Source organism: Diabrotica virgifera, chromosome 7, assembly GCF_917563875.1.
Source record: "Diabrotica virgifera virgifera chromosome 7, PGI_DIABVI_V3a".
Taxonomy (NCBI): Eukaryota; Metazoa; Arthropoda; class Insecta; order Coleoptera; family Chrysomelidae; genus Diabrotica; species Diabrotica virgifera.
Window position 1 is genome coordinate 67,207,455 of NC_065449.1, and position 24,314 is coordinate 67,231,768.

Below are 24,314 nucleotides of genomic sequence, written 5' to 3' on the forward strand. Positions count from 1 at the left end.
TGGGTACTTTAATTTTTATATAACATTCCCTATGTCTAAATTTATTAGTTTTCGAGATATTTTCCTTTTTCAGAGCAAATTATTAATTACAGGTCTAAATCTATCCAAATTTTAGGCAAGCCATGACTGAATTGTCTAAAACTGACAATTTACGATTACTGATTACAATCTGTAATCAACGTTGGCTACAATTTTTGTTATTAACTTTTATTGCTAGTATAACGGATCTACGGAACTTTACTCCTCTAAACAATCACCCTGTATGGATAAATCGATTTTTTATTTCAAACTATTTTAAAAATGTGACCAATGCAATGATATTTTAAAGTACGTTAATAAATCGATATCTACAAATTGATGGTGGGTCAGTGCATTAAACTGCAGATCGAGAGTTCCCTAGTTCGAACACGGCTGTTGCTTATCTTTTTTTAATTTTTTTAATAAATAATTAAAAGTTGATATACTTAAAATTCATATTTTATAAGTTAATTATTATACAGTGAGGACGTTTGAGTTGGAATAAATTAATTATCTCGAGAATGAACGAATTTGAAGAGAAATCATGAGACACGTCACACGTCGATTTTTATTTTTAAATTACCTATGACTTTTTGGCATGTATATCGTACTAGTGACCTAATCAATCTGGGCGTGATGACGTAATCGGTGATTTTTTTTTAAATGAGAGTAGGGGTTGTGTGATAACTCATTTGAAAGATTATTTAATTCTCTATTCCATAATATAAACATTAACATAATTATTTATACAGGGTGTACAAAAAAATTTATTTTATTAAATTAATTTACATAAAAAGAAGAATGTAAGCAATTTATTTAATTCAAAATACATTTTACTGCGGTCATAAAAACAGGTAATATTGTTTATTTCACAAATAAACATTGCTTTTCGCTTAAATTCAATGTTCAAACTGCTTAGGGACATGTAGGTGGCAGTTTTAACATTGAATTGAAGCAAAAACAATTTTTATTTGTCAAATAACCATTTCTTTCTGTTTTCTGACAGCACTCAAATGTATTTTGAAATAAATGAATTACATACATTCTTCTTTTTATCTCAATTAATTTAATTAAAAAAAATTCTTTTGGACTACTTGTATAAATAATTATGTTAAAGTGTATATTACTGAATAGACAATTAAATAAACTTTCAAGTGAGCTATCATACGACCCCTGCTCTCATTTAAAAAAATCATCGATTACGTCATCACGCCCAGATGGATGACGTCACTAGTATGACATATATGCCAAAAAGTCATAATTTAAAAATAAAATAAAATAAAAATCGACCTGTCTCAGGATTTCTCTCCAAATTCGCCCCTTCTCAAGATAATGAATTTATTCCAACTCAAACGTCCTCACTGTGTATACAATTTTAAACAACCGTGGTATTATAAAAAGTACTTTTTTATACTAGTGTAATTTTTGGAATTATAATTTTAACAGTTAGTACACATACTAAAAATTCACATTTTATTCTTTCGAAACGTTTTAGTATAAAGAAGTTCTTTTTTTAAGTGTAATTATTTTCACAACTCTCAGTGACCACATATTTAACAGTAACTGGAGACTATCGTCCGAATCAGTCATTAAAATAGTGTCATCTGTATATCGGATGTTATTTACTATTTGTCCGTTTATCCTGATACCTTCTGAAGAGTCCTATGAAGCGTTCGCAATAAATATTATCTTCCAGTAGACGTTAAACAGTATCGATGACAGCACACAACCCTGTCTGAGACCTCGTTGTATTTCAATTGACATTGACGTGTTAAAATATTGGTCTTTATGATTGCTGTCTGATTCTAACAAATAGCTTCTATAATTTGAGAATCTCTTTTGTTGATTCCGATGTCGTTAAATCTTTCTATCAAAGTCCTGTACTGAACCCGGTCGAATGCCTTTTCAAAAACTGGATTTTCTGACAGAAATGTATCCCAAGTATTGCTACACCACTGGTAGCAAATAATTTCTTTATAAAACCTACGGATTAACTTTCTCCAGCAAATTCCAAAGAAGTCGCTGGCAGAATGTATTCAAAAGATGTTTTTGCACACCGAAAACTTGTAAGCAGGAAATTCCTGGTAGAAAGCATTTAAAATGTGGATTTTACCTACCTTATAGAAATTTTGAAATTGTACCCCCGCTAACCCCTTGTGCTTGGCTAGGGATTGCAATAATTACAATTTACGTATTACGTAGTCAATATTGAATCGCAAGCCAGCATATCTGGCCTCTCTTGGTTAGAGTTTTTCAACTCTCGCGTATTTGTAGTGAGTTAGTATTAAGTTAGTAACCGACCAGAAGAGTCGTCGCTTCTAGTTTAGAGTTTGCAAAACTCTCGCGTATTAACTTATATAGAGTCGAATTTAAAGCCATATTGAGGAACGCTCTTGTTTAGGGTTTCAACTGTCGCGTGGTTTTATTATACAGTTATTGTGTGTATAGCTAATAGTTTAAAAGCTACATGTGTATCAAACGCTTATTATTAATCAAGTTCATTAATAGTAAAGTTAACATCCTTGGTTCATGTCAAACGAAGATAATATGTAAACTGTAAGAATGCTCTCGTGTGGTGTGTTGCGGTCTAGTGAAAATTGGACATTAAAACGGTAGTTTAAATGTAAGTAGGAACTTTACGCCAAAATTTTGACCAGATCTTAACTTAGTTATATATTAGTAAAAAAGTTAATCATTAAATTACATATTTACTAATTGTTGTGTTCTTATTTCCAACGTGAGTGGGTGGTCCTTCTAATTATTGTAATTAATTAAATTGCTTATTACGCTCTAAATGGCAGTAATATCGCCATCCTAATTTTTTGTTGTCCATTTTCTGAAAAAACCTGTAAAACAAACCAAAAGGTCTCCTTGTTTTTCTTTTCACCTTTGTGCTAGTGTTTGGAGAGAGAATATTTCTTCTCGTGTCCGTATGCCTTTCCTGAAGCCTAATTGTTCTTGACCGGTTTCTGTTCTGTATGATTCGCAAGAAAAGCTTCAGAATGTTATTTAGTAGACTTGGCGGAAGTCCTGTCTTGATTTAGCGTTCTTCTTTTTTGCCAGTAGTATGAAGACGGATTCCAGCCAACTTTTAGGGATCGCTCTTACTCTGTAGTATTATTAAATAGGCCAAGGAGAAGGTCTAAGTTTTCCTCGTTGATAAATTAGTGACTTTTTTTCTTTGCGGGATGTTCTTTAGCTCCAGGTTAAAACCAGGTATTAGGGTGTCTTCCATTCGCTATATTATTACTAAATCAATTAATTAATAAATTAAATTATAAATTTTTATACTTTAAATATAATAGATAATAGAAGAACAAAATTTTTAAATGACGTAAATCTTAAATTTTAACAAAATTAAATTTTTTTTTTTTTTTAAATTTAAATTTTAAAACAAAATTTTTAAATGACGTACTCTTTAAAGAGTAAACAAGAATCATAAGGGTACAAGACAGATATAAATGGAGGTAAATAGACAAACAGGAAAAGATTCACCCAGGCCTCGTAAGACCAAAAGAAGAAATATAAGCCCCCTAATTATATTTCTGAAGAGTTAAACTTTTCTTTTTTTATTTTGTCGAAACATACCAAAATATAAATTGATTTATTAAGTTAATACTACAATTACTGTATTTTAATAGTATATGTATAAATCTTTCGAACAAGATTAAGATTGATGCACTCTACTAATGAAACATGAAACACCATGTATATCTGACGTATCTATTCGGCTTTTTGGCACAAAAAAAAATCGTATTGGATGACAAATAATATATCAAATAAAATATTCGACGTAAACAAAATCCCGTCAATCACCTGCTCCCAGCTCGACCCTTAAAACGCATGTGACAAGCCAAGTAAACGAATCAATAAAAGAAAAGCTCTCTCTTGCTCTGCTGGCTGACGCTGCTTTTAAAAACGAAAGTGTCCCAGAGAGAAACGAGATCAAAATCTGCTCCTATTCATTAAAATGCCTCGACGCAGTGATTGGTTTTCAAGGCCACATCGCTTAGAAATCACCCTATTTTTCATCCCCTTCGCACTCACAGCACAGACTGCGTACATAAAATTCTAAGATAACTGGAATCTGGAAACAGGATTATTTACTAAATTCAGATACGGACTAGTGGAATGTTATTAGAATAGTCTAGCTAGACTGCATGCTAATATCAAAAGGTACTGAGATAAATTATTATGATGTTGATTGAGTTTTACTTTGTTTTAAAGTAGAAGAACTTAAATAAAATATTTGCATCAATTTTCATGTATATTTTATCTTTTTTCTTCACCTTTCGATGTCCTATTTATTCTTTAAGGGGATGGGCGCAACCTTGCGGCTCCAATGCTATTTATATGCATTCATTTTTTTTTCGAATCCTGAGAAAACTAATTTTTGAAACGTATTTTTGAAAAATTTAAACGCAGAATGGAGGATTACGTTATTACCGAAGGCTGGCAGTCCCTGAAACCTTCTATAATGTTTATTCTAATAAGTTAGAGGGGTGAAACAAAAGAGAAAATTTAGTGTGATTTTTATTTTCAAATAACTCATTCAAAAGAAACTGATTATTTATTCTAAGAGATTTTCGGCACTCGGCAATAATTTAGTCTTTCATTCTGAGTTTAAATTTTTCAAAAAAATATTTATTATTTTTTTCAGGATTTGAAGAAAAATTAACACCATGTCCGTAATCGAATATTCGCTATCTTTGTCATACAACACACTCAGTCGAACAGAATGTGCATGGTGACAAGAGAGTGATAAATAAGGCTACTAAATATTTGACAGGTTTCAGGAATATTTTGAGTTGTGCGATCCAAGTACTTTGTTGCTAAAGATGTTCTCAATATTTATCTAAGCGTGCCATAGTAACAATATACGTACACTCAGGTGCAAAAACTCATCCATGTGTATTTTTTCTTGAGAAAAGAAAAGGTTTGAGGATTTAACTTTTAAATCAGGTATATGTAAAAGTATATGTTACATTAAAATAATTTTTACAGATTATCGAAAAAGATCATTTATTTATAGAGAAATACGGCAAAACTTGAAAAGAGAAGAATATTCAAAACTTTCTAAAATTAAAAACAAAACATTGATAATAAATTAATATTTAGTGTTTCCCACTGGGCCCTTATAACAGCCTGTAGACGTCTCGGCATTACGGTAATTATTAACCTCTAGATATCAAATTGATTCAGTTGGTCCCCTATTTCCTGAAGAGCAGCTGCAAGTTCAGCCAAGTTGTTTGGACGAGGTACTCGTGCTCAAATACGTCTTCCCATCATACCCCATAGATGTTCTATGGGATGGAGATCGGGACTGCAAGCTTGCCAGTTCATACGGACAATTCAGACCTCCTCCATATGTTGGTTGACGATTCCAGCACGGTAAAGACGCAGGTTGTCGTCCATAAAAATAAAATTAGGTCCAATAAAAGGAGCAAAAGGTACCACATGCTGATCTAAAATGCTTGTTATGTATCTTTAGGCTGCCATACAACCTCTATCCACAATAACTAAATCAGTATGAGGTTGTGAACTTATACCACCAAAAACCATAACGGAGTCCCCCCGATAACTTATTCTTTCCGCAATATTGCATTAAAAATATCGCTCTCCTTGTCGTCTCCAAATCCTTTGTCGGCCATCTGGTGACCCCAGACAAAATCTAGACTCATCTGAGAACAATCCATGGCTCCAATCTGCATCACTCCAGTTTTCATGTTCTCTTGCAAAGGCAAGGCGAGCTCTGCGATGTTCTCTGGATAGTAGTGGAGATAGGGCTGGCCTTCTGGATAATAAATTACCCTCAACAATTCGTCGACGAACTGTCCATCTGCTAACATTCAAATTACTTACTTCGCTCAGACTGTTTGCCAGTTCAACTGAAGTTAGATACCGATTTCTCAAACATGACGAGACCAGAAATCGATCATCTCTTTCGAGTGTTGCCGTTCTATGACCTGATACTGGTCTTCTTGTGAAATCACCGGTGTCATTAAAACGACAAACTGCTCTTTGAACCCCAGATCGACTAACACCTAACATTTCAGCTGCTTAATATTGGCTACGACCATCTTGAACTAAAGCCACTGCTCTTGCAGCAGTTTTAAAAATAAAGTCACTTTCAGAAACTTTTGAAAAATGTTACCGCCCTATCAGGAGTAATGGAAACATTCTTCTTATTTTAAATGCCACTGAATATTTGGATCAAAAAAATAATAACCTTTTACTAAGATAAATGGTGTAAAATAGTTTATGATTATTGAATATTTAAAACGTGCACGTACACGTGCACAATAAATATAAGAAAAAAATCACAGCAATGAAATTACAGATTGGTTTATATATTGATTATTTCTTCTTCTTCGTTAGCCTATTTCTATCCAACTTTGGACATAGGTCTTCTCCAAGTTTCCATATCTGTCTGTACTTGGCTGCGCTTTTCCAGTGAGATCCTGCAGCTTAACAATATCGTCCTTCCATCGCATCTGACGTCTTCCTCTTCCTGTTCTTCCTGTTCACGGTCTCCAGTTTTGTATTTTGAGCATTCCTTCTTTTATCTTCCTGTCTCGCATTGTGACCCGCAAATCTCCACCTAAACCCTGTTATGTTCTGTTACATTTTTTTACTTTTGTTTTCTCTATTATCCATTTGTTCGATCTTCTGTCTTGCAGTTTTATTAGCAACATGGGTCTTTCCATTTTTCTTTGAGTTATTTCGATATTGTTTATGTTGGCCTTTGTTAATGTCCATGTTTCTGAGCCATTCGTCAGAACAGGAAGGATGCACTGATCAAATACACAGGTTTTTAGGTACTGTTGTATCTTTGTGATTTTTAGTAACCATCTTAACTTTCCAAACGCTGCCCACGCCAATCTGATTCTTCTTTGTACTTCAATTGTTTGGTTCTCTTTATTAGCTTTGATTATTTGACCCAGGTATATATTATATTCGTCAACAACCTCAATCTTTACGTTATATTTATTTATATTTATTATGTCATATGTATTTGTCATGATTTTTGTTTTACTCACGTTCATTTTTAAGCCTATCTTCTCTGATGCTTGTGCTACTTGAGTCCGCATTGTGACTAGCTCTTCTTGGTTGGTTGTAATAAGAACATCATCGCAATATCTGAGGTGATTGAGTTTCTTTCCTTTTATGTTGAATGCTTACTAAGAATGAAAACGATATTTTTCAACAAAAAATGGGGTTAAATTTAAGTTTTTGAATAAATAAATTTTGTCCCTTTGAGAATAATCAGCACCTCATAGACTTGTTTTATAACAGGTGAAATTGTGTACCTGATAGAATATAGTGCAAAGAAACAAAGTTGAATATATAATATATACAGTGGAATCCCGATAAGTCGGCCCCCGATAACCCGGAAGTCCGGCTAACCCGGACCGATTTTCATCAGACAAACATCTCAACAATAAAAAGGTATGTATTATAATATTTGAGAGATAATGTGTATTTGTGTAATTTGAACTATACGACAGTAAAAATGACTCATAGCACTAGTGATGTTGAAAAAGTAACTATTCGTTACGAAGTACTCGTTACTTACGAATACCGAAAGTAACGATTACTATACAGAGAGGCAAATCGTTACTTTGATTACTCCGATTACTTCGTTACTTCGTACCAACCGTATCAGAGCGAGTAACGACTATTGTACAGTTGAGTCCGGGAATCTTTACCCGTGCATCATCATTTAAAGCATACGAAATAAGTCGATGATAAGTCGGAAATTGAAATTTACTAAACGCAACAGCAAGTCACTCACTGTCACTTGCTGTTGCCTTTAGTAAATTTCAATTTCCGAATTATCATCGACTTATTTTGTATGCTTTAAATGATGACGCACGGGTAAAGATTCGCGGACTCAACTGTATCTACTTTGATTACTCTGATTACTTCGTTACTTCGTACCAATCGTATCAGAGCGAGAAACGACTATTGTACAGTTGAGTCCGGGAATCTTTACCCGTGCGTCATCATTTAAAGCATGCGAAATAAGTCGATGATAAGTCGGAAATTGAAATTTACTAAACGCAACAACGCAAGTCACTCACTGTCACTTGCTGTTGCCTTTAGTAAATTTCAATTTCCGAATTATCATCAACTTATTTTGTATGCTTTAAATGATGACGCACGGGTAAAGATTCGCGGACTCAACTGTATCTACTTTGATTACTCTGATTACTTCGTTACTTCGTACCAATCGTATCAGAGCGAGAAACGACTATTGTATCTACTTTGATTACTTTGATTACTCTGATTACTTTGTTACTTCGTACCAATCGTATTAAAGCGAGTAAGACTACATATTGTATCTACAACCAGTACACTTGAGTACTTTCTAGTTTCTAGACTGACCGAAAAAATGTGGAAATGATAATGTTCTACAGTTGTTATATCTGTGATAATGTTATATCGGAATAACTAGACAAAATACCTACCTACTGAGAAATACGATTTTCGATATGATTACCGATACTCAAATACAAAAGTAACAAACTTAATCATAGTAATCAAAGTAACGAATACTGTAAATGATTACTTGTTATATCGGAATACGTATACAAAATACCTACCTACTGAAAATTACGATTTTCGATTTGATTACCGGTACTCAAATACAAAAGTAACAAAAGTAATCATAGTAATCAAAGTAACGAATACTGTAAATGATTACTTTATACAAAAGTAACGATTTGTAACAAATACGCGAAAGTAACTATAATCAACATCACTACATAGCACACGACAGCGGCAGAGCAGAGCGACGTTCATTGTCTCGGTAGTAGAAGGGCTATGTTTCTATGACTATAGGTATAGGGAAATCAATGTGTTAGAGAGAGAAGTACCTTCCCAATGAGTAAGAGTGAGATAGATGCTGACGTCACAAGGAATCTTCCATAATGGAATCTACCATAGTTTAGCTAGATGGCGCCACCAATCCTCCATTTTTATTCCAATTCGCCATTTTTATTCAAATCCGCCATTTTTATTCCATTTCAGTATTTTTATTTAAATTCGCTATTTTTATTCCAATTTTCCTTGACATTACGTCAAAGAAATCTACCATAGTTTAGCTATTAGCCGCTAGATGACGCTATTTTTAAATTAAAATAGTGAATAAATTAAAAACAAAACAATTTTCCGTTCTGTGCTAGTCGCCACGCTCTTCTTCTTTTTGTCAACTGTCTATTCTTCTTCTTTTACATAATATGTTATTTAAGCCAGTCACGTGCAGAAATCTAAGCTCTACGTGTTGCATACTATATTTTATCTACGACCGATAATTTAGTATGCTTAAGCGATGGTGACATCTCGTTAGCATTGGTCTGATTGGAGATTGTGATACGGTAAAGGTGTGGGGAGTATCGAATATGTTATTTAATCCATAAACTAACCGTTACGAGCTGCATACTATATTTTATCTACGACCATAAAATAAAGGTGTGGGGAGTATCGAATATGTTATTTAAACCAGTCACGTGTAGAAATCTAAGCTTTACGAGTTGCATACTATATTTTATCTACGACCGTAACATAATTTATGTTTAAGCGATGGTGTAATAGAAAAATTAAACATCATGTCATAAAGGCATTAGATATGTATTTTTACTAAAACAAATTTGTTAGTAGCGCCATGTCTTTGAGTGAGTACAGACATAAAGTTGAACAGTTTCAAGATAAACTCATTGAGTTACAGAAAGATATTAAAGTATATCAGGATTTAAGAAAAATTATCAAACAATTAGAGAACCTACATATTAGCGATAGAACATATCCACTAGGACATATTCAACCATGGACGATAACACCACCAGCGGAAACATGAAAAATGAAATTAATAATATATTCGCATTGACATGTTTAATTTTAATGCCTGTATTTATTTTAATTTTAAAAATTATTTTTAAAAAAATTGTAAATAGAGGATTTGACACGTAATATAAAAATTTATGAGTAAATAAGGAGTTTTAATTAAGAGTCAATAGTTTTTTATACATTTTTATTATAAAACATAATTATACAGGTAATATCGTATTACAAAACCATTGACGTAGGCGATCCACGTTTCTTTCGGTACATAAAAACACTCCATTGGCGTGACAGGGGTTTGCATCAGGAGCAAATTTACAAACGCAAGGCGTATAATCAAATTTGCAGACATCAATAATTGCAGGAAAAACTCCAATCATATTACATTTCTGTTGTAAAAATCTGCTTTTTTGTTCTCCTCGAACGTAAATGTAATCGGCAGCATACAATAACTTGGATTCTAGTATTTGATTTATTTTGGAATATTCCACATCACCATTGGAATACCGAATGCCATGCACGTTTTTCTCCAAGAAGAATACTGTCTTCTTATCTTGATTAGTTAATGAAGTAAACGGTTGCGGAGACGTAAATATGTAATGATGTCGTTTAAAACCAATTTCAATGCTGAGTTCCTTGGGTACAAACCATCCATCTACCATAAATCCCTGTATGTCAACTAGAGCAATCCTCATGATTAAGCGTGATGATTGATACTGAGTAACGTACTCTTTAAACCTACTTAAATAATATTTTTGATAACTTCTGTTAGAGGAAAGTATTCGAGTAGGCTGTCGTGAACAATTAAACAGTAGGCTCGAGTGCCTGCCGGAAAACCTTCATCTGCTTCGATTTCCAGTTTAACATCAACGGTTCCTGATCTGAATGACGTATCATCCTGCTTGGAACAGTCAAAAACAAATAAGGCATATTTCTTGAAAGCAGCATAATCTAAGATGGGATGTTTTGTTGAGGAAAGAGTATAACTAGGAAAGAATTCCGTATAGTTATAGTGAGCTATAGCATAGTCATTTTTTGCAAAATCCAATTGCATTCTCTCGTTAGGCCAGTATTCTCCATTAATAACCAATCGCACGCTGGACATTCTAATGTGATCAAATAACGTTGGATCAGCGTGTATGTCATCTCGTTTAGAAGTTTGAAAAGCCACAATGACATAGCGTGGGCGTTCAACAGATGAAGTTGTCTTTACACTCCATATCTCGCGTCGAGATCCTGACGTAAGTGAAGGTAGTTCATTGAGCTCCCATTTACGGAAAGGTATAGTTATCGGCACATTATTCTTAATCGGAGTCATTAATTCAATTTTCATATCATCATTGGGAAAGACATGCTTGACCTTGAGTTCCATGCTGGAAACAGTTAAAGATACTGTTGTTGTTGTTGTAGCATTAGGTTCTTTCACTAGAATACAGTCTCTATCATTGCGTGCTCGAACAAATCGAAACACTTGACGGCCATAGGTTAATTTATTGTAGTCGTTGAAAATGTTGAATATATGTTTTATCGGAATCAGTAGACTAAAGTTGTCTCCCGATATATATGGATTATTCGGATAGTTCCATCCTGCAGTACTGAGAAACTTGGAATCTTCAGGAGTATAACATAGCAAACTGCGAATAGTGCTAACTACACCTGGGTCTCTAACTATTTCCATATCATGTGAACTTTGGATATACGTACATGTATCAAACAAGAAAGCTCCAGCATTCGGTGCAAGAGAAACCACGCCATCACCTACTTTCTCTATACTTCCTTTAATTTCCAACAGCGTTTCGTGTATCGCAAAAAATGCATCTGATTGATTTATGATAAATTCGACAACGTCACTATTATTAAATGATTTGATGTATGGTGTATATGTACGAAATTCTTCTTTTCTAATAGTATTATCGAACAGAGGTTTTTGGTAAAGATCGAAAATATGAGGTTGAGGCTCCTGCTGTTGAACCCCCCGTCGAATGTATTGACGTTTTGACATCTTTCAGCTTTAATCCAATGGCAACAAGAAAGGCTTTATTGGCAGCAGACACGTCACGTTGCATGCAGGATCTGCGTGAGACTAATGGATATTGACTTGTAGAGTTTTGTTTTATAATTAAACCCATCTATATCGTTTCCTTAAAATCCAAATGGAGCGTACTTTTCTCTCCTCTAAAGTTAACAGGTCTTAATTCCTGATCGACTATACTAACAGTAATTTTGGTAATTTCACGTATACTGCTGCTTATTGGTATGTATATAGGGTTATGAGGACGTTCATCAATAGAAAAACCTGGATCAACATTTATCGGAAAATGCAGAATGGTGTGTACAGGTCTGTCTTCGTAGAAGGCTCCTTCAGTAATGTTGCATTCAAATAGTAGACTTGATACTTTTATAATATTTACAGGTTGGTCTGAAGAATGCATTTTTCCTGATTTTAACACTCTATTTGAGGAGAAACCCAATAATTTACCAAGACTATCTTCTTTCTCGAAAGTAATGGTATGATCTTGACAGAAAATTTCACATTTAAGCGTATTGTTGTTCGGTTTTAAAGTGAACTCCTGAACCGAATTGTATATACCCATTAATTTATTTCGAATGTATGCTTCGATATCGGTAATTTCATACGATCCTGATGGAATTTCGATATAACGCAACTTTGTACGATCATTCTGCTCATAGAAATAAAACTTTTCACCATCAATGTTTGGAATTGAATTAAATGTATGAAATCCCAACACTGCTACATAATACTGCCGTAGCGGATCAAGCACAAGAGGCACTTGAGGAGTAAACAAAAACTCGTTTGTAGTACTTGTTAGGGTCAATAATCGAGACATGACTGATAGGAGGTAAAAGGTGCAGTAAGTTAAATACCAAAATATGTTAAACATTTCTTTATTTTTCTTAGAATAATGTTACATGTTTTTCTTGTTTTATTTATATTTTGTTCATAATACGGTATTCTACAAAATACACATACACTTTCCATCGTCCCACAAACATCGCACCATACGTGTTTCTTATAGTCTTTCTTGCAAGGTAAATAATATTCTAGTGCATGGCGAATATCTTGTGGTAATTCATACCAGACATCAGCGCTTATATTTTCCATTATACAGAAACTTTAAGCACAAATGTCCACAGTTTATTTGATTATAACTTTGATATTGATCGTTATTATAGGCAATTCTTCCACCATTCAAATAGGAAACTAGTTCTTGAGGTGGCTTCAAGCAACCATATGAATCAAAATACTCTATGTCTTTGTTTATCTTTCTGTAAGCTACCCAATGTGTACCAGGGTTTGTTGAAATGTCGAGATTAATTATAGCACATTCATGTTTACGAGGGTTACGAGGTAAATTATCTCTCATAAACACACCACGAAAATTTGGAATTTTAAGTAGTTTAACAAATTTATTCAAGTCCACATTGGTTAAAGGTCTATTAGGTAGCTTCAGCGGTAGTTTTTTGACTTTTTTAAATATAATCCAAAGCCTCCTTTAGCGTTTTTTCGAAGGTATAATCCTTTGCCTAGATGCTCCATAGCTTTATTATGACGTTTGTCCTCTTCTAGTTTCTTTTGAGCATTCTTTGAATCAATTACAGTCTTTGCGATGGCACTTGCACCACCAGCCAAACTACCAAGAGCTGATAAGCCTGCAAAGATGGGGATTAAAGGTAAAATACCACCAGATTTTGATTCGAATGGAATGATTCTTGGAACTCGTACATTTCTTTTCCCACCTATATTCTTCACGGCTGTTCTAGCTGCTGCAAGTGCAACTAGGGCTGATTTACGCAAATTTGGTGACGGAGGAGTTCGTTTCAACGTTCTGATAATTGGTTGTAGCACGAGTCGCTTAAATGAACCAACACCTTTACCACGTTTCATACCCATACCTAGTTTTCGTTTAACTTTCATTGCTGTAGTAGTCAACCAGGCAGTGGCTTTTTCACTCAAAGATGCGTCGTTTGCTGTAACTCGTTCCCACGCTTTGTTTTCCAATACCCAATCTGCTTTATGTCTATCTTTCAATGAATTACTATGAGAATATGCAATATCATGATCTCTCGCAGCTCGATCTAATGGATTTATCCCTGGATCTCCACGAGCTAGACGTTTCTGTAATTTAGTTCCAGGTCCTAGATACTGGTAACCAGGGGCATGCAATTCAAACGGTATATTGTTGATCAGAGAATTCAACACTCCTTCACCTTGAACGACTAACATTGAAATGAATCGCTTCTTGAAAAATTTCTTTATATAACCAAGCGAATAAAATACATCTTAATCACAATATGAAGATCATTCAACAAGATAAGACACTAGCAGTGGAGAACTTGGATTTTGTCGATAACGTGACAAGAATCAGTAAACATGGTGTATTGCTACCACATTCTTTTCGTGCTATCGTATGTGGCCCAAGCGGATGTGGAAAAACGAATGCTATGCTGGCATTACTGTTTGATCTAAATGGCGCTAAATTCAAAAATGTTTACGTATATTCAAAATCGTTGTTTCAACCCAAGTATCAGTTTTTGAAGGAAGTGTTGGAATCTGTGAAAGAGGTTGGCTATTTTCCATTTAAAGACAATGATGCCGTAATAAGTCCTGGCGAAGCTAAACCAAACTCAGTATTCATATTTGATGACATATCTACGGATCCACAACAAACAATACGTGAATATTACTGTATGGGAAGACATAAAGATATCGATTGTGCATACATATGTCAATCATACAGTAGAGCAGGCAAACAACTCCTGCGTGATAATGCCAACCTTATTGTATTGTTTAAACAGGATGAGCTCAATTTAAAACACGTCTTTGATGATCACGTCTCACCTGACATGACATTTGTTCAATTTAAAAAAATTTGTTCTGAATGTTGGGAGGATAAGTATGGCACGTTCGTAATTGTTAAGGATTTCGATATTTCTAACGGACGATATCGTTTAGGCTTCGACAAGTTTATAAAATTGTAGTTATGATCGAAATACACGCATTCCATAATAACATGTTAGACAAAGAGGTAGCTGCACGCAAGCGTAAAGTTGCTGAATTAGCTCAAGTCATTCGCAAAAAGTATTTGGCATTAAAGCTAGGTAGGACAGAACAAGACGATACGCTAAATAAACTCTTTGAACCCATAACTAAACCACTAAAAGATATTGCACAATCCTCACATCATGCTCCTAATAACAAGCTTAAACACGTCAAAAAGGAAGAGATGAAATCAGAAGAAGAGGTGAAAAAAGAAGATAGCGATGACGATATATTTTCCGATACAGTATCAACGAATCATGAAAATGAAGATTTAAAACAATATAAAGAATTAAATAATACTGAAGTTCATCACAATTCCATAGGTAATCTTAAAGGTGCAACTGCAGAAAAATATCTTAATATTGTCAAACCGTTGTTTAAACCTAAAAAAGCAAAGAAGCAATCACAAAAAATTAAGTCTACTACTACATTAAAGAAACTGTCTTTCGAAGGTCTAGCGACTCGTTCACCACCGAAAACTCGGTCTACTACATTAAAGAAACCGCCTTTAGAACTAGAAAAAGCAACTCGTTCATCATCGTCAGCATCTACCTCCAAAGGATCAGGGCTCGTCGATGCTTCTCATTTGATTTACAACGATAATCCTATTGAATATGTATATTGGGATGATCCAAATGAACTCTGCGACAGACTCGAATTGTTGATTGCTTCCCAAGAAGCAGGAAACACATCTCATAGTAACGAAATTGTTGCCATTATCAACGAATTACGTGAAGCAGATATTATATATTAATGTTAGATCAGATTAGGCATCATTTCCAATATGAGTGTCGATAAGTTTGGTCGTCATCATTATCGTTCTAATGAACAAGCTATTCAAAAGCTGCGTGAAGGCTTCAAACAATCCATTTTAGATTTACAAAACCAGATACATGCAGTAAATAAGGATATTAAACGAGATCCTCCTGTATCAGGTATACATCTTTCCAACAAGAAATATGTAGATGATCACATTGTGAATATAAAAAATTTTCTGCGAAAAGAGATTAACTTGATGCAAAAAGAATATAGTTCAAAAGATACTCAACTTGAACAAAAAATTTCTGACTTTCAAAATTCCATCGGTAAGATTGAAAGCAATTTTAATAAAAAAAATAATGAGTTATCTGATGCGAATAAACTGGTTGCCTTGAAAATATCTGATTTAACAAAAGAAATTAATGATTTACAAAGATCAGTAAGTATCCAGAATGCAATAAAACAAGAATCTGTTGGAGAAAATACCGTGACAGTAGATAGGATTAACAAGGCATTGAATCTACAAAAAGCTACAGAAAATACCTTGACAGTAAATAAGACTAACAAGAGAATAAATCAAATGTTGTCCTGAAAAATAATTTCCCATCGAAAATACTTAATAAATCAAATGTAACCTACATTACAGAACGCAGTAGATAACATTACTTCATGGGACAATCGTCTTAAGTTTAAATTCGTAATGTCTAAAGAAAAACAACAATTGGTCAACGAATTACATAAACCAGCACGAAAAAATTATCCTCGTCGACGAACCGTCATTAAAGGACTAGATGATTTATGGCAAATGGATATTGCTGAGATGAGATCCTATGCCAATCAAAATAAATCTTACAAGCTCATTCTTGTCGTAATTGACTGTTTTTCAAAATTTGTGTGGACTCGACCATTAAAGACAAAAACAGGGGAGGAAATAACAAAGACGTTTGCAGATATTTTAAATCAAACTCAACGAGTTCCGAAAAATTTACAAACAGACCAAGGTACAGAATTTTTCAATTCCAAGTTTCAAAACCTCATAAGAAAACATGGTATTAATCACTATAATACTTTTAGTGTTAAAAAAGCAGCCATATGTGAACGAATTATTCGAACATTGAAGGAAAAACTTTACAAGTATTTCAGTCTTAATGGTACTTACAAATGGATAGATACATTGCCTCAAATTACAAAAGACTACAATAACACGAAACACAGCAAAATTCGACTTAGACCTATTGATGTTAATAAATCTAACGAAAAAGAAATCTTACGAAAATATTACACTCACTTGAAAATATCAGGTACAAGAAAATTGAAAGTTGGTGATATGGTGCGTATTAGTAAAAATAAACACCTTTTTGATAAGGGATATAAGCCAAATTGGACAACAGAACTATTTAAAATTACTGAAATTAAAATAACAAATCCCACAACATATTTGATTGAAGATATGACTGGAGCGCCTATTAGAGGAGGATTCTACGAAGAAGAATTACAGAAAACAAAAAATACAGACATTTACTTAATTGAAAAAGTATTGCACAGACGAGGAAATAAGATGTATGTTCAATGGCTGGGTCTCGATAGTAAACATAATAGTTGGATTAATAATAAAGATGTGGTTTAGTACTTTTTAATGCGAATGCAACCTTGAAGAGGAGGGACGCAATATAAAAGACCACTCAGCAACCTCGCTCTCAGTTAGTTCACCTCGCTCTTCAACATGAGTTCTCAAGATAGTGGTTATAGTTCATCAAGTTCTGTGGTATTCGATGACTCATCAAGTGAAATCAATTATGATGCTGAACTAGACCAAGTTTTAGCAAACTTCGAAGAAGCTGCGAAGAATGAACCATACTACTTGTTAGAAGCCTCCTTTCCACTAGATAATTACATAATTAAAGTTGGTCTATCACCAGCTAGACAGTTTACGACATCCGTAATTTTATGTCAACATGCCATAAAAGAAGAATTATTCGACGGTCGAAGAATTAGTATAGACAAATTTGAGTGGAGTGACATAATTAACCTGTTTTCACAAAAGGTGAATGATTTTTTCTATGCAGACGAGTTTGATCCTGTCGAGTTTCAGTGTGGAGACTACTGCAAGATACGACAATTGGTGTTGGATTCAATCAAGTTCCTTGTTATTGAAAAACATGGTGTGGAATACTATTTAGATGAAAATGATGTTACGCAAATTCTACAAGTACACCGCAGTATAGTGACTCATCGCATATTGTTGTTGGAAAATTTAAACTTTCATGCATATTATACAAATGTTGTATATTTTTTGCAACAGAATTTTTGTACAGATACTAGTTTATGTGGTCCGTTTGAAGCTATGACTGCGTTTTGTGAAATTTCTCCAGCAGATACTTTGTTAAGCCATGTTATGAGAGAATATGTATATTATTATAAAATTAAAGTTGTAAATGACTTGAATAACTTTATTTGTTAATAAATATTATGTATTTAACACTTCTGTTTTATTTTCATAATATATTTACAAAAGGGTAAAGAAAAAATAAAATTGTACAATAGTAATTTTATTAAAAATTACCAAGGAAAAGTGATTGTGTCTTTTCAACAGCCATACATATTTTTAATATCCAAGTAAATGCCCTCAGCGTCTTAAAGCGATTATATTTTTGCTAGAAAATTATGGTATGTCGCAATGCCCCCAGGGAAGCGTTTTAAAGGATTCTGGTATTAAATATCGTTTATCATCATAAGGACTTAGGGCCGTTTTTGTTTGCTCTATGCTGAATACTGAATGTTGATATGACCGAATACACCTTTGGTTTGTGCTTTTAATCTTGTATTCTTTTAAACAATTTTCAAAATCTTCAAATGTGATTATATTTTTGACTACATTATATTTTACACCTTTTGCTTTTTTGGTTATACCTAAATTTTGAATGCCACAATCAATTTGTTCCTTATTTAGTTTCAGTTTTAAACGTTCTCTCTCTTTTTCTCTCTCTTCCTCAGTTGTTTGTAATTTAAATGTGTACATTTTTGATCTTAGACCAATAAAATGCGTAATAATTTTTCCATTAGCTTCATCCTTCATTAGACCGGGGATTTTTTTATTTAACCGTTCTATCATGTACGGGTTATTTTCCGAATAGTCAGATGTATCGAATTTAGAGTTGTGTGCCTTTAAAACCTCCTTATATGCATCTAAACACTGTAATTCATAGATGAAGCTATCTGTATCCATGTACAATAACACACAATTTTCTTCTCCCATCGTTGGAAGCATGAAGGAGTAATGAAAATCATACATGCATAATTTTGATATGTCTAGGATTGCTGCACCTATATACAGAGGTTTATTAAAGCACACTACTGATTTGGTTAGTTCGATGGCCACCAAGTTTTCGCTAAAGATAGTACGACTGTGAAACCGAATACTTGCAATCAAGTTTTTGGCTCCGTACCTTCCATTCCAATTTTTACATATTTTTACAGTTCTATGCCTCCTTATATTCTCCATGGTCTTACCAAACACAGCATTGTTCATCATTTTATAGAGATTTTTCTCAAAACTGCTCTTAGATGCAGCCCGTAAGTTAGTATTTAATTCAATATAGGGCCGCAGCCATGCAGATTGATTAAATTTCAAAACTTTATGTATTTTAGTTAAAATTAATCCGTTGGATAAAGCCTGCTTTAAATTTCTATAATGAATAATATATTTTGACTTCTTAAAAAGAGTTGGCAATAATTTTGGTAGTTTTGAACCGGGAGGAATGCGGTGTTCGGCAGCAAATGGAAAATCTTTATGTTTGTCGTGTAATTCACGTGGATACTCTAAGTCAACTTGAAAGAAATAGCCCTCCTTCGCAGCATTCGGAATTGACATAATATCAATATGACCCTTGGGAAGTTTAGTGGATTTAGATGCAACACCAAATTTGGTTACATCTTCAATCCACTTAAATCCTCCAAAAGGTAAATATTCACTCATAGCCCAACCATAGAGGTTATTTACATCTAAATACATGATGTATTTAGAGGGCTGTGTGGGGTCATATGTCGACATGTACTTATTGTTAGCTTCCGAAAATCGGTTACTACACACAGATATTCCGCCTCTTATGCCTTTTTCAATAAACAAAATCATATCCACATCTTTTAATAACTCTAATCTACATTTTGTATACCTAAGCATACAGTCCCATGTATAACCTGGTATGGTATAATACCACGCAGGATCTAAATGGTACGTATCCCTACATTTTTGTCTAAATTGTTCAAATACATCAGCCAGAAGCAAAATATCTGTTTTTAAGTACAAATCGCTATACTCTCCCAAATTTTTACATTCAAATGTAGACCAAACTTTCTGCGCATGGGCATACTTCTGTTCGCTAATATGTTCATCACATAATTTATTATAAAAATGACTAATTGTAGGTAAAGAAGTTTCCTCTAATTTTTCCAAACTATCAACATAATCATAGCAAAATACTCCTTTGCAAGTTAATAAGTTAAATGCATCATCATCTAAACTGTAAAATTCTTGTTTTAAAATCTTCTTCTCTGAAGTATCTAAAAGTGATGCTAATTCATCGAGTGAAGTTCCCATAAATCTCATAGTATCGATAAATCTTAATCTAATTTTATGCTCATCTGAATGTAGAGTAAAAGAAATATATTTTTCTTTATTAATAGGAAGTAAGCTCAGGCGCCCATGTTTGCATAAATCGATAATCATGAAATGTGAGTCATATCCACTAAAATTATGGAAGGCTACTGGCACAACAAACACCTTTCTGAAGTTTAAATTGCATGCTTGGTGTGCAAATCCTCTTACCTCTCCGGTAAAATGATCATGATCTACCACAATTATATCTGTAGCTAAAAAGCGTTTCTCACAAATATGACAGGCAGTTGCCCCACTTGTACTAGGCTTTTTAACCATAGGTACAATTGATTTTATTTTAGAATTAACAAATTTGGATATCTCAGCCATTTCTTTTGCAAACCACTCCATGCAATTTTCACCTCTGTAGCTTCGAAAATATGATAAGCTGTCATCGTAAGCACATTTAAAGTAATAGCCTGCACTATAAGGTACATGCTTTTGGTATTTTGCTGTTTTGCTCAGTTTTACATTAGAATCTGTAAAATTATGTAACTGACATTCAAAATCAGCATATATGATAAAGGGAGTGGTTTGTTTGTATGTGAAATTTCTAAAAGCAACATGATCGTATTTGGGAACAGTCATTTTACATTTGTTTATGTCTCTGCAGAACTCTTCATGCTCAGCAAGTTTATTCCCGCTGTAAAAATAATTCATGCAGCGATCACAAATATATTTTTTATTTGAGTTTTTACTTAACTGAGAACTTAACAACCTAGACATATCTTTAATCCAGCAATAGTGATATTTTATTTCAATATTTTCATCGTCACTAGGAGGAGCGTCGTAATCATTTAACTTTGGAAAATATTTATCCTGAATTAGAAGCAAATTTACATGTCTATCAAGCTTGTTTTGTGTAAGTCTAGCAGGTACTACATCATAAAATTGTTTTTCCTTAACTTGATTTAATTCCAAAGCATAAACATTCACTGATATACTATTTATTTTTTCAAATTTTGTAATATGACTTAAAGGCATTGGAGCTTCCAAGTCCTCCGTTTTCAACGCAGTACTGTAATATGGATATGATGATGTAAGTTCTTTATTTATTTTAGCTGGATAAAGAGAGCTAATAGTCGCCCAATAAAAGCAATTTTGATCGTAATTTTTGATATTTATACATGCTCGACGCTTTTGAATTTGTTCAGGAAGTTTAATGTACGATGATCCGTTCCCAATTTCGACTTTATTGATGTTAACTTCTAATGAGATTACTTTAGAGAGAGCGGCACCTGAACCTTTTTCTGCAAACTCAGACATTTTTTTAAAAATTATATCTTTAACATTTTCGCTAAACCAAATGTGTAAATCGGTCGAATAACTATCTATAATGACATTTTTAGTGCTAAAATGTATCAAATCTAAACTCTCACTGTCACCTGTCTTTTTAATAAATTCCCCCCACAAAGTAGTGTTGACTTTAAGTACTCTATTAGATTTCAAAAGAGTTTTAACTTTTTGTTTAAATACGGTAAAAGCATCATTCAAAAACGGTCCTACATCCTTATGATATAAATTTATTATAACCCCTGTCTTAATCCGGCTTGCAAAGCTTGAAGCGACATTTTCCCATTTTACTCTATTTCGTAATTTTGAATTAAGTCCTAGACCAACATGTCTATTAAAATTTAAAATTATTCTTCGAAAATGTTTAAAATGTCCTACGTTTGATTGTAATTTTCTAGCAGTTCCAATGGGTAATTTTTTAGCTTTAATTAAATTATTACATTTGCAAATGTGTGCATTTAATCGCTTTAACCACACTTTAGCATCATTTTGAGTAAATTTATCAAAAATTATTTTACGAAGTCTTTTAATAGTTAATAATATATTATCAGACTGCTTAACTATTTCCTTAATCATTTCAATATTATATTGTATGGCTTATAAAAAAACAAAATCACTTACCCTCTTTTTTATTCTAAGTTTCAACGATTTCGAATTTTTCTGCTGGATGTTCGTTTCCACTGCAATGGATGAAACCTTGCTTATTCCTTGCTAAATCCACCTAAAACAATAACAACTTGCTATACTAAAATTCACTCTCTTCGAAAAAATTGAAAAAAATGCATTGCTAGTGCGATTTTCGATCCCGCTGCAGAAAACACACAAAAAGACAAAAAACATATCTAATAGGAGGCTCTCTAATAGAAATATGTTGTAAAATTTCGATGCAAAAAATGTAATTCGGAGCAAAACTCTCAATAACAACTTGCTATACTAAAATTAACTCTCTGTGAAAATAGAAAAAAATGCATTGCTATTACGATTTTCGAACCTGCTGCTTAAGTATTTAAACCTTGCTTATTTTTGCTAAATCCACCTAAAACAATAAAACTTGCTATACTAAAATTCACTCTCTTCGAAAAAATTGAAAAAAAATGCATTGCTACTGCGATTTTCGAACCCGCTGCATAAAACACAAAAAAGACAAAAAACAAATCTAATAGGAGGCTCTCTAATAGAAATACGATGTAAAATTTCGATGTAAAAAAATCGAAAAATAGAAAAAAAAAATGCATCGCTAGTGCGATTTTCGAACCCGCTGCTTAAGTATTTCACTATATTATATGTATGGTTTAAAAAAAAAAAAAACAAAATCACTTACCCTTTTTTTATTCTAAGTTTCAACGATTTTGAATTTGGCTGCTGGATGTTCGTTTCCACTGCAATGGATGAAACCTTGCTTATTTCTTGCTAAATCCACCTAAAACAATAACAATTTGCTATACTAAAATTCACTCTCTTCGAAAAAATCGAGAAACAAAAAATGCATTGCTAGTGCGATTTTCGAACCGGCTGTAGAAAACACAAAAAGACAAAAAACATATCTAATAGGAGGTCTCTAATAAAAATATGTTGTAAAATTTCGATGCAAAAAATGTAATTCGAAGCCAAACTCTCAATAACACCTTGCTATACTAAAATTCACTCTCTTTGAAAATAGAACGAAAAAAAAATTGAGAAATAGAAAAAAAAATACATCGCTATTGCGATTTTCGAATCCGCTGCTTAAGTATTTCCTTAATCATTTCAATATTATTTGTATGGCTTATAAAAAAAAAAAAAACAAAATCACTTACCCTCTTCTTTATTCTAAGTTTCAACGATTTCGAATTTGGCTGCTGGATGTTCGTTTCCACTGCAATGGATGAAACCTTGCTTATTTTTTGCTAAATCCACCTAAAACAATAACAACTTGCTATAAACAACTTGACTCTTCGAAAAAATCGATAAAGATAGAAAAAATATTGCGAGATTTGAAGCAACGCTACGAGACTCTGAATAGAACCGACACAAAACATATATATCCAAACGAAGGGCCTCTAATAAAAAATTCAAAGCAAAAGTCTTTTAGTTTAGTTAGAGTAATTCGATCGAGAAAATTACACATACATAAGTTATGAATGTAAGCAAAGATAGAACTAATATGTATGAATAAAATACTAAAAATTCTAATATGCTGCAACGCTATGGGGCACTGGACAAAACAGAAGAAAAAGAACAAAAAAGTTCTAAGAGAAATACTAAAAACTAAAATATAGGATTTTAATCTGCTGCAACTCTAGAAGGCTCTAGATACAACAGAAACAAAACAACAGACGACTTTTATTTTTTGCTATATACAACTTCATTCCCTCCGAAGTGGTTCAAGCACTTCAAAAATAAAGACAGGAAATGCTGTTGAGTAAGAACAGAATCAAAAAGACAAAAATATATATCTAAAAGAAAAGAAGAGATGGAGAATGTCAGCACAGAAAGGACTGGAGACGTTGGATGAAAGAAGGAAGGCGGTGACAGCTGTAAAAATCCTATGATAGATAGAGGAAGGACTCTAATAGAAAGAATATTGCAAAATTTTTAAGCAAGTCTTTTAGTTTAATTAGAATAATTTGAAAAAATAGAGGATTTATCGAAATTTTGGATAGATTAAGGTTCAAAGATAAATAGAATTCGACTAAAAAAATTACA

At 33.2% G+C, this 24,314-nt stretch overlaps 1 protein-coding gene and 1 long non-coding RNA gene across 3 annotated transcripts in view; one reads left to right on the top strand and one right to left on the bottom strand.

Moving 5' to 3' along the window:
* LOC114325201 (zinc finger protein rotund-like) overlaps window positions 1–24,314 on the top strand; it is a 1,204,079-nt gene that overhangs the window by 856,552 nt on the left and 323,213 nt on the right. The window lies entirely within an intron of this gene.
* Window positions 21,924–23,525, bottom strand: LOC126888224 (uncharacterized). The gene is made up of 3 exons (XR_007699457.1): window positions 23,426–23,525; window positions 22,951–23,049; window positions 21,924–22,350 (listed from the first exon to the last, which is right to left on the bottom strand). It is a non-coding gene; the product is annotated as an uncharacterized LOC126888224 (long non-coding RNA).